The sequence below is a fragment of the Numida meleagris genome, chromosome 20, assembly GCF_002078875.1.
Source record: "Numida meleagris isolate 19003 breed g44 Domestic line chromosome 20, NumMel1.0, whole genome shotgun sequence".
NCBI classification, from domain to species: domain Eukaryota; kingdom Metazoa; phylum Chordata; class Aves; order Galliformes; family Numididae; genus Numida; species Numida meleagris.
In genome coordinates this window covers 767,533-781,148 of record NC_034428.1, presented here as the reverse complement: position 1 = coordinate 781,148, position 13,616 = coordinate 767,533, and the positions used below count along the sequence as shown (strand labels likewise).

The 13,616-nt window shown below is 49.5% G+C and overlaps 1 long non-coding RNA gene across 7 annotated transcripts; it reads left to right on the top strand.

Annotated features, from left to right (window-relative positions):
- Positions 495-13,373, top strand: LOC110408760. 7 transcript variants are annotated; one of them, XR_002432311.1, is made up of 6 exons: positions 495-3,120; positions 3,289-4,883; positions 8,860-8,949; positions 9,226-9,316; positions 10,616-11,749; positions 11,930-13,373. It is a non-coding gene; the product is annotated as an uncharacterized LOC110408760 (long non-coding RNA). The 7 variants fall into 7 exon arrangements; XR_002432314.1 differs by having other exon boundaries at positions 498-3,120; positions 3,289-4,311; positions 4,553-4,883; positions 10,616-13,373; XR_002432316.1 differs by having other exon boundaries at positions 498-3,120; positions 10,616-10,763.

Below are 13,616 nucleotides of genomic sequence, written 5' to 3'. Positions count from 1 at the left end.
TGTTTGTTCCCAAACTGAATAGCTTTTGGAGCTCAGGCCCATTTGTCAGCAAGAGAGAAAACAAGCCTTGCTTTGTACGGATGGCCTTCAGGGCTCCGTCTCCTGTTTGCTTGTGCCATGCACCATCCAAGCAAGGAGAAGCCTCGGGGAGCCCTGGCAGTGCCTACAGCTCTGTGGTGCCGATGGCTGTGAATGTGCAAAGCAGAGCTCCTGGTGCTGGCACACATGCAGATCCAGGGCTGCAAACTCCTGCAGGAAAAGCTTCCCACGTTGGTGAATAATTGGCTTTGTACCAAAGCACGGTGCTTCCCAGATCTCTTGAGGTACCGGCGCCATCTGAGAGTGCTGCCCAAAATAAACAGCGCCAGGTGTTTGCACAAATTAGGAGCGTGTCTGACATAGATTGCAAGCTAAGTCTCTAGAAGTTGCTTATATATGGCATGCAGTAGCAGCAGTTAAATTCCTTCTTCACTTGTATATAGAGCAGTAAAACCTGGGGTCAGTTTGTCAGCCTTGTACTTGATGCTTCATTGTCAGAGTGTGTTCTGGGATTTAAGCCCTGTTCGTGTTGCGTGGTTTTTGGCTGCTTGGCTGCCTCTGCCCGTGGGATCCCCCAGCAACCCAAGCATCACTGGGTGCAGGGCACTGCTCACCTCCAGCCAAAGGATGAGCAACTGTGGGTGCAAGTGTGATAACGTAGGGCTGGGGCTTCTCCTGGAGGGGTTTCTCTGGGGGTCCCACAGCCATCTCACTTGGGTTTCAGCCTTTCCTGGTGGAGTGACAGTTTCACAACCCTCTCCATGCCGACACTCCATTACCAGCGTCAGCACCGCATTCCCCCGCCGCGCCTGGCAGCCAGCTCGTTACTTTTAGACTGCGTTAATCATGGGAGCCTCATTATAAGGGAAAGATTCATGAAGGCTTATCTTCCTTCCCAAGGTCTGCTTCACAAGGGTGGTAGAAGGTAATTTACTGATTTTTAGTAACTGCCATATGTTGGCCTGCGAAGTCCTTGGGTGTGAAGAGCGCTCCCCATACACACGTTCCCCCTCGTTCCGAAGCACTCAGCGAGGTGCTGCTGATCTGCAGGGAGGCGGAACCAGATTTTCTCTTCAAGCTTTGCTCCTTTTCCATCAAACTTTCAGAGTTGAGCCCAAAGTTTTGGTAGGAAGAAAAATGCAGTTAGGAACCCAAATGGAGGCATGTAACACCTCATGGAGACTATTAAAAACAAGCACTGGAAAGAAAGCGTGCCATAAACCAAAGCCCTTCTGAAAGCTCTGAGTCTGTTACATATTAGACTGTACTCTTCTAAAACAGAAGTGACTGCACCAAATAGGGGCCATTATTGTTTAAATATTTCCACTGGGAAATGCTGCACGAAGCGAAGGTGCAATCGCTGCCTGACGCAGGATGCGCTGGAGAAAGTTGGCACCGGTGTGTTTGTAGGGAGTGGAATATGCTTGTAGAGATTATTCCAGATTTACAATGATTAATAATGGATTGGACATGGCAGACTTCAAAGGGTTTGGCTGCCTTGCCGTGCGGTGGTATGCGGTGTTAAAATAAAACAGCAGATTATCTCCAGTGGTTCAAACAACTTTTTTTCTCAGGGAGCAGGACATTTGCCAGGCTGATACCAGCTCCATGCCCAGGGCTGTACATGGGGTAATGGTGCAGGGACCTCCCCAAGATGCATGCACACGAACCTTGCTGAGCGCCCTGGTGCACAGCAGAGCTCCATCCTCACCCTGCCTTGAGGCATCCTACCTGTCCTACAAAGGACAGCATCAGAAACTCAAAACTTGTAAAATTAAGAATAGCTCTAAAATAATTATGCTCTCAAAGATCAAATGAGATCCGGCGTGCTCTCTGCCTGCATCCTTTCTTCCCTGCTCATTGGTACTGGATCAAGAAAAGATGGGAAGTGCAAGCTACCACAGAGCTCCAGACGATTGTATTTTATACATGATAAATGTTTCAGTATTAATCAGACGTTATTGAGCACTGCAGATGGGAGGCATCTCGAGCCGATGAAGACGTTTTCCTGCTATCTGCCATTATCTGGGTGTCTGGAAGAATTCAGGAGGAGCTCTCATCCCGCCTCCAGGCAGGGCTTATGGGATTTGCACCAGTCCCAGTTGCCATGGAGAAAGTGTTAGATAGCTTTAATACATCTGTGTGAATCTCTCCCCGGAGTTTTCCCATGACAAGCTGGACTGGAGGTAGCAAGTAAGAAGCTATAATCTTCCAACTGTATGAAAAAATGATTGATGGGATGCAAGAAGTGCCAACAGCTCAGCAAGGCAGGGGCAGTGAAACGGGGGTGCAGATGCCGGGGCTCTCCAGCTGCCTGGGCACCTCCAGCAGCCACATCCTAAACTGGGGCTCCTCAAAAGGGGCAGGAGAGCAGAGGTGTGATTCCGGAGGAAAATAAGATGGGTGGGGATTAGAGAGCACCACACAACCCTGTGACATGCATTGGACCCAGGCTGAGCCTTCCCCCAACCCATCAGCTCCTGTCAATGTATGCTTTCCCACTGCCTGCTCAGTGTGGGGTTCAGCTCTGTAAGCCCCCAGTGAGCATCCTCCCAGGTCCCCACTCTCCTGCACCATGTCCCTGACAGCCCCTCACCCGCAGCCCAGGCGTGCATCTTGGTATGTCTCCTTCTGTCAGTACAGCCAACGCTCCTGCTCCGCCGCCTCCTGATTAACATGCATTCAACAGGAATTATAGCAGAGGAAAAGAAATGTTTGTTTTTGCATCAACGTATTCCAATTTGAAAATCCCGATGTTTACATTTGCTTGTTTGCTTTTTAAGTTGATGCAAGTACGAACGACTTATAAAAACAAAGGAAAATGTAATTTTCTACGCTGCACGCCCAGAAGCACGTTTGTTCACCTGTGTAGCAGAAATGCTAAGTCACAGCTTGCACCAGTGATGGAGCACCTGGTGGGAAGGCAGGGCCAGCCCAGGAGAGCTCAGCTGCATGCAATGTACCTGAGTGACCAGAAGGGCTGGAGCCAGGATCGACCCCTTCCCAGCCCTCATTTAAGGGTTGGCAGTGGCAGCAAGGGGATCTTGCAGGAGATTGCTGTGTACTTGAGGCCTTCCAAGGGTAAGCAGATTATTTCCTTTGTTTCTGTGTCTATGGCTGTTGTATTTGAGCAAGTTCTCACTTGCTCCAGCCTAGGACTTTGCTGCTCTGTGGTCACTGTTGTGCTTTCCTTTGTGTTACGCTCTGCCCGTGTACCCTGAGTCCCCCTTGTGCCTTTTTTTCCCCCAGATCCATCAATTTGCCTGACTTTTCACCTGAAGACTGTGCGATATAGAACATGATGGGATCAAGGAAATTAGAGCTGGAAATCTCTCAATGAGAGATGAAGTCACCGGAAAACTATGAGGATCGCATCCTGCGGAGGGGAGGGAGACACAGCAAACCACGTGCTTCGATGACAAGCTGGGGTTAAAAAGTAATTAATTAGCTAGTTTATGGTGTTTTCCCATCTGAAATTAAAAACAAAAATTATGCAGAACATATGAGGTAATTAGGAAAGCAGCAAGCTACAACACACCTTCAAATGAGAGCTCTAAAAGGCATGATGTTTGGCAGCAGGTTTTTAATGTAACAGCCATTAAGGGCTTATGCCCTCGATTGCATTCCTGGGAACATCCATCACACTCCAGCCTTCCCTTATGGATCCAGGTAGGGCCCTCGCAAAACCCAAATTTTTAATGTTCTTGGTGCTTAGCCATGATCAGATTTCCCATTTAAAATCTATTAGCCAAGATGAGAAAATTGGTTCATATTTTATGTGCCTGGATTAATTTTTTTTCTTTGCATTTACAACTGGCCCCTCGTGTTCCATCCACCCCCTGATGATTTAGCTGTGCAAGATGTTCCACCAATTTATTAGAGTGGAGTGTATGGAGCAGGTCATGCATATTAAGCATCAAGTTTTTACTACAGTTGGTTCAATAATCTGAAAGAAAAACATTTTTTTAAAAAAAACTATTTTACTGTGTACCAGCTGCTGCTCCTGGAAGGGCCGTTCCTCTCACACTGGATGATACTTGTGGACAGCAGCATCCCAACCCTGCTCTACCCAAACACCAACAGATTTCACCACCTCTCTGGACACCAGAGCCTGTTCACCCATGTGTCAACTTCAGCGATGGGTGCTGGACTTGGGAGCTGTCCACACCGGCAGTGCTGAACTCTGGGTGCCACCCACAGCCGCTCAACTTTCCAATTACACTTTTGCTGCTCGAGTTTCCAATTATGCCTTTGTCACCTGTATCAGTCACTGTAAGTGTGTATTTGCTGGCCCACCTTTGGTTAGAATGGGATTCAACTGACAACATTTTTCTTGTGCTGATCTATGGAGCTGTTGCTGAGATACTAACCCCAGCATGCTGTGGGAGTATGGCCCTGCTTCATCCATAGCATGGGGTTTGTTCCCATACTGTGAATGCAATCAGAGAGAAAATATTCCTGAGATATGGCTGGCTAATTAACACATTACCAATTGCTGCTTCTCTGCTTCCAGATTTCTTTGACTCGACAAGCTCCAAATCATAGTAAAATCAGAATTTTTCAGGACCATGAAGCCCTGCACTTCCTTGCCAAGCTGGGCAGCTTGCTGTGCACTGCAGCTCATGTTTACTTCCTACCAACACCAAAAATAGCACCAGGGCTGTGACTGGCAGCCCATCCCAGTAATTAGCCACAGGATGCCTGCTGCCCATGGGAGCCAACGGAGGCTGTAACAAAAGGGAAATGGCAGCAAACAGCCTGTGAGCATGAGCCAAGCATCTTCTGCTGCCGAAGCGCCTGCACTGCATCCCAGTGGCTCTGCACTGGGGCCCTGGATACGGTCTGTGAGTATTATGGGCAGCAACCAAATCATTGGAATGCTTTCAGAAGTCATTTTTTATGGTACTTTGTGATGGTTTTCCTGGGGTTTTCTGCCTTCCACCTCGCAGTGAGGGCACTTGGATGTAGCCAGTGGGCAGCAGAGGGGAATGGTCTTTGCAGAAACACTGGTGTCAGGGAGGGAGTGGAAAGACATGTTTTAGAGCTGCCTCTGTATAAATGGTACCTATGCAGGAAATGTTGCACCAAAAGACAATGTTTGGAGTGTGTCAAAGGCAATTAATTACTCTGCTCTGCTTTATTAGCTCCACACACACTAGTGTTGGTAATGACTGATTGTGTTTATATGGTTGTTTCTACAGTTTTCTCTATATTTTGTGTTTCTCTTTGCTTCCTCTGCCTGTTTCCTCTCTGCCTCTCTCTCTTTCTGCTATTATCTGTCTCTTCCTTTGATTTCAGGCTGCTCCTTTCTAAAACTGACAGGCGCATCTATATTCCCTGCCACAGCATCTTTATCTCCTGCCGCTGGGGCCTCCTTGCTCCTCAGCCTCACTCTAAATGGCATTTCTGCATCAGCAGCACTTGTCCCACAGCAACGGCACACTGTGCCCATCCCACACTGAGGTATGCCCTGTCTTGCTGCAGGAGGAGGACTGATGCTCTGGGCAGATTTCCATCTGTTTCCTCTTTTTCTCTAGCCCATCAAACCCACCTCACCCTCTCGATCTGGTTTTCCCATCACTGTCCCTGGAGGCTTCCAACAACTGTGGAGTTGTGACACTTGGGAACATGGTTGGTGGGCATGGTGGGGTGGGGTTGATGACTGGACTTGGTGATCTTAGTGGTCTTTTCCAACCTCAGTGAATCTATGGTTCTGTGATTCGGGGAGAAGGCAGAGTTCGTGTTGCTAGAACTCCCTTTATGGTGGGGGAATGGCAGTGCCACACAGCGTCTGCAGCCTCCCAGACTCACCTGGCACTCTATAAAGAGCACTGAGAAAAATATTTGCATCCCTAAAGACCACTGTCCTGGAGGTAGCTAGGAATCTGCAGCAGTGGATATACGTGCTGGCACAGGGCTGGGTCTCCAAACTCCTAGGACAAAAAATGTGTGAAGCTTTCTTACAAAGATTAAGGAGGATGGCTTGGAAATTGTGTTTTGCTGGAAGCTTTTGGGTGCCCTGATGCAGGAGAAGGCCTAGTGGGAGTTTCATACAAAAAATGATAAAGTTATGGGCAAAAAAAGAAAAAAGAAACAGTGCAAGAGAAGGGAACTGCTGTTTCTCCAAAGAGAAATGCCCTGGACGAGGTGTTCTGTGCCTGCAGCGCTGGGCAGCTCCCACAGCTGTGTCCATAACACCCACCCACAGTGATGTTGTGCAGCCCTGCAAGGAGTGGCAGCACCCCAGTGTGTGAGCTGCACCTCGATTCCATGTCTGGAATCAGTGTGGGCTTGCTTGGGGTACATTTTTGTCCTTGGATTGGTTTATTTAGCTTCCGAAGTGCTTGTTTTCTGGAGTAATTTCTCAAGCCTTGTCAGAGACTCTTGTCGTGTCTGCACTAAGTGGATTTGAAGGCTATTTTCCAGTCTGCGTTCCTGTTTCTATTTTATTTTTTTGGTTGGCCCTAAATTTACATTGATGTGTAATTCTGTTTTGTTTTGCTGACTTGGACATGGAAAGAAATATGTTAGCATCCAAAAACCCCTACAAGGCATGCATCCCTAGGGCAGCCAGCTGAGCTGCATGGTTCTGTTTGTCTTGCTCCAAGTCCAGTTCCCTCACTGCTAAGGCATCCCCTGCCCCTTTGGTTGGCCTGGGGGTGCAGAAACATGGGGATGCGGGGTGTTGGGTGCCGTGCACCCACAACCAGCCCTACCATGTACCCCTCTGCAGTGAGAGAGCAATAAATTGTGAGACAGCATGGGACAAAAACCCTGATATTTACCGATGACATTTCAGCCTGTAGAAGGCCTATGTATTTCAGCCACTGTCACATTTAAAAGGCACTGAATTCATTATGCCGCTGAATATATATTTTTTTAATGTATTTATCCTGATAAGAGCCACTGCTGCCCAGCCAAGAGCTCATCTCATTAGAACAAATGCTCCCAGCTCCCTCCTGAGCGCAATGCTCTGCTTGGGGCCGGCAGCGCCGGCTGCCAACAGTGGGAAGGAGCGGAGCAGAGGAGCTGGAGCCTGGTAAGTCAGGCAGGGAAATAAGCAGCTCCAAAGTGAAGTGAGGAAATGCTTGATATTTTACAGCTTCTTTCATACACTTTACAGAAACTAATGGTTACACAAATAATACCTGAGGGATGATAACGGGTTATAAATAATTCAGGGGCTCTCCAGCTCAGAGCTGCCAGGCGTGGGTTTGAGGAGCACAGAGGCACCCAGGGGATGTCTCAGTCCCGTCCCTCCAAAGGGGACTGAGGTGACACTCTTCCCCAGGATGCCTTTGCTCCATCCCCACCCTCAGGAAGGGTTTCCAGATCAGGGCACTGCACCCCGAGCCCTTGGCCCTGCTGCATCCCTTGGCAATGTTTTCCCATATCTGCAGCCCTTGGTGCGTGGATGTTCCCCACACCTGCCTGCTCCCATGCTCCAGCCGGGTGTACACTGCTGTGACATCTCCTGAGCCAAGGAAACTGGCGTAATTCTGCCCCTCACTGCGTGCTGTGAGTCACGGCACGCACGGGGAGACAGCTCTGCCCGTGCTCGTACGAGCGCAGCAGTAATTTTTCTTTTGCATGGATTTGATTTTCCTGAGAGCCATTGTGTAGAATTCCCCCATCTGTGGATGTAGCGGTTTCAGTTTAACTCCGGCTCTAAATATTTTGACAGCCTCTCTTCCCCAAACCTAACACAGTGTGTCATGCGTATGGTAACAGCCCCTCTGGCTCTCCCCCCTCCGCCATGCAGCGCGTGATAGAAGGTTCCCAGAGCTGGCGGCTCGCCACGCTCCAGCAGCTGCCAGCAAAGCCAGGGCAGCAGGGAACCAGGGCAGGGGCATGGGGTCTATGGGCACAACCACCACGTGCACGGTGCTGTGGATCTGCACCACACGCCTGGCCTGTGCTGGACCTTCATGGTAAGACTCTGCTCACACTATTTAAGGTATTGATGCAGGCTGCTCAGAGAACTCGTGGGGTCTCTGTCCTGGAGGTGTTCAACGTGTTGGTGTGGCACCAAGGGGCATGGTTCAGTGGAGGCGGTGGGGAGGGGTTGGTGGTTGGGCATGGTGGTCGTAGAAGTCTTTTCCAGCCCTATTGGTGCTATGGTTCTGTGACTCCTGTGAATCTTTCCGCACCATGCAGGGCTTGGACTGGCTGCTTGTGCCTCAGGAAGCAGGCATCTCTCTGTGTGCCTTCCACCAGGAGGGGCCTGAATTAGATTTTCCTTTACATCGAGGATGATCTTTTGATGGCAGTAGCCAATTCTGTGTGATTTATGCAATGAATTTCTTGCTCTCGTAATAAAAACACGAGCAGAGAAGTTGGCAGCAGGACCATGGCTCAATAAACCAAGAGAACAAAAATCTTCTACAACACAATCAGGAAAGTGATTTTTTTTTTCCTCCTCAGCTCGTTTTGTGAGGAGAAATTGATCTGTCTAATCTCTTATCTGTGGCTATGAAATTGTATTTCCGTCTTAATAGGCCTACAAATGTTACAGATGAATAGCTCATAGACATGTTGCAAGCAACAGGAATACTGAAATGGGGCCTGGATTTGCTCACTTCTGGTTGTGGGATCCAACAGACAGGAGCACCCAGAGCCACAGCTGGCTTTGGACCCTTCCATGGGGCCCCATCCCACAGCAGTATTTTCACCCAGTTCCTCCTTCAGTCAGGTTGGGGATGTCTCTGAAGGAGCTGTGTTTAGTTGCAAGCGCTAGCTCTGTTCTTAAATATTTGGGTTGCAAAAATGTGAACTGACACTGCTCTTTTAAAGCTAAATTCCCCATCTTCTGTCTGACAGATGCTGTCTCATCTGCCGGCGTCTCCACACGAGCGCGACGTGCCGACGTGGAGTGCTCCCAGCTGTGTCCGTGCATCAGAATGACAACAGGTTGGTGAGACGGATCCAGCAGAGGCACAAAGCGTCCACTCCCAGCAAGGAGTCAGGTCTGGAAGCAGCGATCCCAAACCCCTAAAGCTCAGGAGCTGGGGAGCAGTGGGGCTGTGCCCAGCCACTGGGATTGGGATGTGAGACCAAGAGCAGCTCTCAAAGTGCCCACCACCCTATGCCCACCCCATGGGGCAGATGGGGAATGAGTTTGGAGCAGCCATAACCCCAGTCTGGGCAATGTATCCCTGTGTCCCCCATCTGTCCCTGTTTCTACAGGGACCATGAAGCAAAGCGCACCTGCACCAGAGCCGTTCTGCAGCCAGTGCTGATCTTGGGCAGGGTTAATCGCATCATCTTCTGGACACAGGTGGGTTGGCACAGCCCTTATCTCTGTTTGAGCAGCTGATTTCAACCAACAAACAAAACTGAATTTTGCTTGCCAGTGAATTGTTGCAGCAACTGCCCCTGTTGGAGTGGCTGAGTGTTGTAATCTAAATGCAATGAAAAGTTAAGGAAATACATGAGGGGGTGTGGGAAAAAAAAAAAGGCACTTGTATTTTCTCCAGATAACAGTATTTCTCTGGTAGAAGTGCTATCAATAAGCTATCATTTCATCCACCACAGCCCATCTCTCTCTGTACAGCCCATCTGTTAACGTAAATCTGGCCACACTCCGCTTCATTTGTCTCGATGGTGCCCAGAGCAGCAAAGCCAGCTCAGAAAGCGCTGCGCTTCCAGCCCCTGGCTTTGGCGTTCCGTTATCAGCCGTGGGCAGGAGGACTTCCCCAACAGGTCTCTGTCTCAGTGTCAGCGGGCAGGGAGGTGACAGTGACAGAGGGACGTGGCCTCGGGGCTGCCCTGTGCTCCTGCCTTCCACGCTGCAACCGTGCGCATCCATCGCGTTGGCGCTGCTCGATCCGGAACGGCGCTGCGTTTGCAGATCGCTCTGTATGCAGAGCAGCCTCTGCCGTCTCCCATTACCGCTGGATAAACACTGCTTGCTGCAAAACACGACTTTGAGCGATGACAGGAAAACGCTCTGTGTTGTCACGCAGATAAAAGCGCGGCGTCCTCGGCACAAAGCAGCGCGGCGGCGGCGAAGAAGCGCGGGGGGTGGTGGTGGAGAGGTGTTTGACAAGGAGCCGGGAGGCTCTTACAAAGGGAAACGTCCCAAAGGCAACTTCACTGCAGGCTGGGAAACATGGAAATAAGGTTTTTCTGGGTGTCCAGCCAAACTCATGGCCGGCTCAGGAGGAGTTTGCTCTCCCCTCAATGCAGCTGCAGGGCACTGAGTCCTGTGCCGCAAATCCATCTCCATTATAGACAAGGGCTGAGCAAGAAAATGTGGAAATAACTCTGTCATCCACGGACATGGGCTTTATCTCCTCTGTCTGTGTTTTAATACAGGAAATATCACCTGCTCCTCCAGCTCCTTTCATAAACAGAGAATTTATCTGTGAGCAAGCTAACCCGATAGAAGTTGAATAATATTTGTTGATTAATGTAGTCAATGAATTTCGTGTTTTCTTTAAAATATTTGCTGCATATTTCCGTAAATTATTCATCCGGTTTATAAGGCAAAGCAAATATTTGTGAATATATATGAATTATGTGATTTATAAAAATGAAATATTCATGAGCCGTTTTCATTATTCACCTCATCCAGGAACTGCTACATAAATCTGATCAGACCAATAGGTTTAGGTGAAGCTCAGCCCAAATTTATGGAGATTGTGGCTTCGGCACAGGAAACCAGGATGCCTTTGGACCAAAGATCTGAGCCGTGCGTTCCTCCACGCTTTCCCCCTTTCAAGGTAAGCCAATGCCAGGTGAGCCAAGCCCAGTGCAATAGATGAAATCAGATTGGAGCTTCCTCCACTGCGTGACAGCTTCAAGCCACAATTTCAGCAAAGGGGAGGAGCCAGCGGTGAGTTCTCCTCCCAGCACTGAACCTGGTGACAAGGACACTGGGGACACTGGTGGTGCCATGGGCAAGGTGCAGGGACACAGAGATGGCTCCTGAGGGACAAACACGGCAGAGAGTGGCAGCGTTGGGACAACAGGGACCCAGTAACACCGTGCACAAGGAGCCCTGCCACTAAGCCGGGCTGAAACCTGGAGAGGAGCCTTGCCATCTGGTGGCATTGAAGCCCTGCCTGCAGCAGGACCCAGCTTCTCAGGGCAGGAATGAGTCTGGAAGCAAAGCTTGTGCCAGCCCCGGTAAAAAAGTAAATTCATTTTAAAAACTCAGTTAAGCAAATGCTTAACTTTTAGGGTGTGAATAATGCCTCTGCCTGCACTGGGACTGTAGATCTGCTCAAAGTTATGCACGCTCTAAGTGCGTTTTGGAGCGGTGCCACCCGGCGCTCGCTGCCGTTCCATAATGAACTTGGTTCTTTGCAGGCTGCAAAATGAGCACTCAAAAATTCAGCTTTGGGGACCTTCATATTTTCCAAAGTGTTAAAGTGCTTTCTTTTTAAATAGCAAGTTTCCATTTAGAAAATAGGCTGTTCCACAGATAGCGTTATACATCTTCTGCTACCGGGGTGTTTTGCACAGCGCTGCACGGGAACATCATAAAAACCATGTGCTTAGCAGAGTGAAACTGCTGACTCCGTTGCCCTGGTCAAAGGAAACTGTCCGTCTTCATCACCTCCTCATTCATCAGGAGGGGGCTGGCAGTTTGGGGCCGTTCTGCACTGCTCATCCCAGATGCAGAGCTGGGAACGCTGATTCCATGGGAGCTCTTTGGGGATGCGGAGCTGCAGGCTTGGCCCAATCCAGGCACTGGAAGGCTCAGGTCAGCACTCACCTCTCCTCTTTTTCCACCCCAGGCAGCTCGCTGCCTCTCTCCCAGAGGTCACGTTGCCATCAGACGAGGCAGAATAGAGCTGCTTTATTCTGACCAAGGTGGCTCTTGAATTTTCGCACTACACTCAAAATTTGTTCAACCGTGGGATGGTGTTTTTCTCCTTGCCAGCTCTGGAATATCCACTGAGAAGCCATTTATCAGCACTGTGTGCGCATCCAATCTCCAGGGCCCTCTGCTTCACCTCCCATTATTGGCCATCTCCTCAGCACTTAATGAGGCAGGTATTTTGTACAAAGAGCCTAATGAATTTGAAAAGTTTTTGACCCTTTTATTGCAATATCTCAAATATCATGCATCTGGAAAATGGTTTTAATGTTGCATAGACAATTACAGCTGGGTGTATTTATTCTAGGCATTCTGCTCTGCGATGTTTAACAGTGGTGGGAGCGCAGCCAGCAAGCTGCAGCAGGGGGATGCTCAGCGGGCAGGGCTCCGCCATGGAGGGAGGCCTCCATTCAAATGCCCTTCCCAATTTGGGACCAATTTACATTGGCTGTGGGACCCCTCTGGGCACAGCTGGGACAGATCTCAGGGACGATGCATGGGTTAAAGAAGAGGTTTTGGACAACACAGGTTTTTCTACAAGGAAATGAAGAGTTTGGTGACCTGGAGATGACAGCAGCTTTTAAGGGCAAGGCAGCAAATTGTCCCTCGTTCAGCAGCCGTGCTCCAGGGGGACACTTGGGCTGTGCCAGCAATGCATTGCTGCCCTGCCCGAGGCTGGCACTGGGGCTGAGGTTTGGGGTCAGTTTGGGAACTTCCATCACTTTCCTGGGATGGACGCATCCGTGGGGCCAAACGCTGATGAATTCCCTCAATTCTGCTCTGGGGAGAGGTGTGGGGCAGAGGGTTGGGGGTGTATAGCCTCCTGCCCCCCACTCCCCCAGGCAGGTGGGAGGCCACAGCCTCCGCTCTCTGGGGTTTCTGTTTTAAGTTGCTCCTTTTCCTCCGTCTGCTTTGTCCAAGCACTTTGTTCCTCAGCCATTTATGTTTTAAAAGAAAACCAAGATAAAATCTCCCGTCCCCCAGGGGACACTAATTGCTGTGACTTCGGAGCACGCTGGGCTGTAATTATATTTTTTGCTCGGCGGCTGATGGACCACATCTAACCCTCAGGGGGAGGGGAGGGACGCACTGGCTCCAGATGAGCCCCCAAGCACCAGGAGCGTGCTCCCCATCCCCATGCAATGCACCAGGAGGGGCAAAACCAGGAGGAAATGAATGCACGTGGTGCGGGCAAAGCAAACCATGAGCCAACAGAACGTGCACACGGCTTCTGCCATCAGATGCTTGCTGCACTCTCAGAATGCTTTGTTGAAGATGCAGCTCCAAGGCCAAGCAGAGCCCTCGGTGCTCCCAAGATGGAACCCATTCTCATGTCACCAGCCCTGCTCCATCCCCATCACCCTTACACTACGCCCTGAGTCCAGCTGGTTGGTGTTTGCTGGCAGGGCGGACCCATTAGCTCATGGCAATACCCACTATAATTTTCAGGTCTGTTAAATATGATTTAAATATTTTTTAACTCATTAGTAATAATTTAGAATGGTCCTCGTTTTTTTTTTTTTTTTTTCCCAGCAACTTCAAGTGTGATTATAATAGCTTTGTAATTTTGGGCTCTATCATTAAAATTAATGATATCCTAATGCTCCATGTGCACCAGGAAAGTCTGATCAGTTTTTTCCCCTTTATATATCATTACTAATAGAGCATTTTAATGGCTGTAATTTCCAGCCCTGTAGATGGAAACCTAAAAATAGGAAGAAAGCCTCTTCCATCATGCCATGTCAGCCCC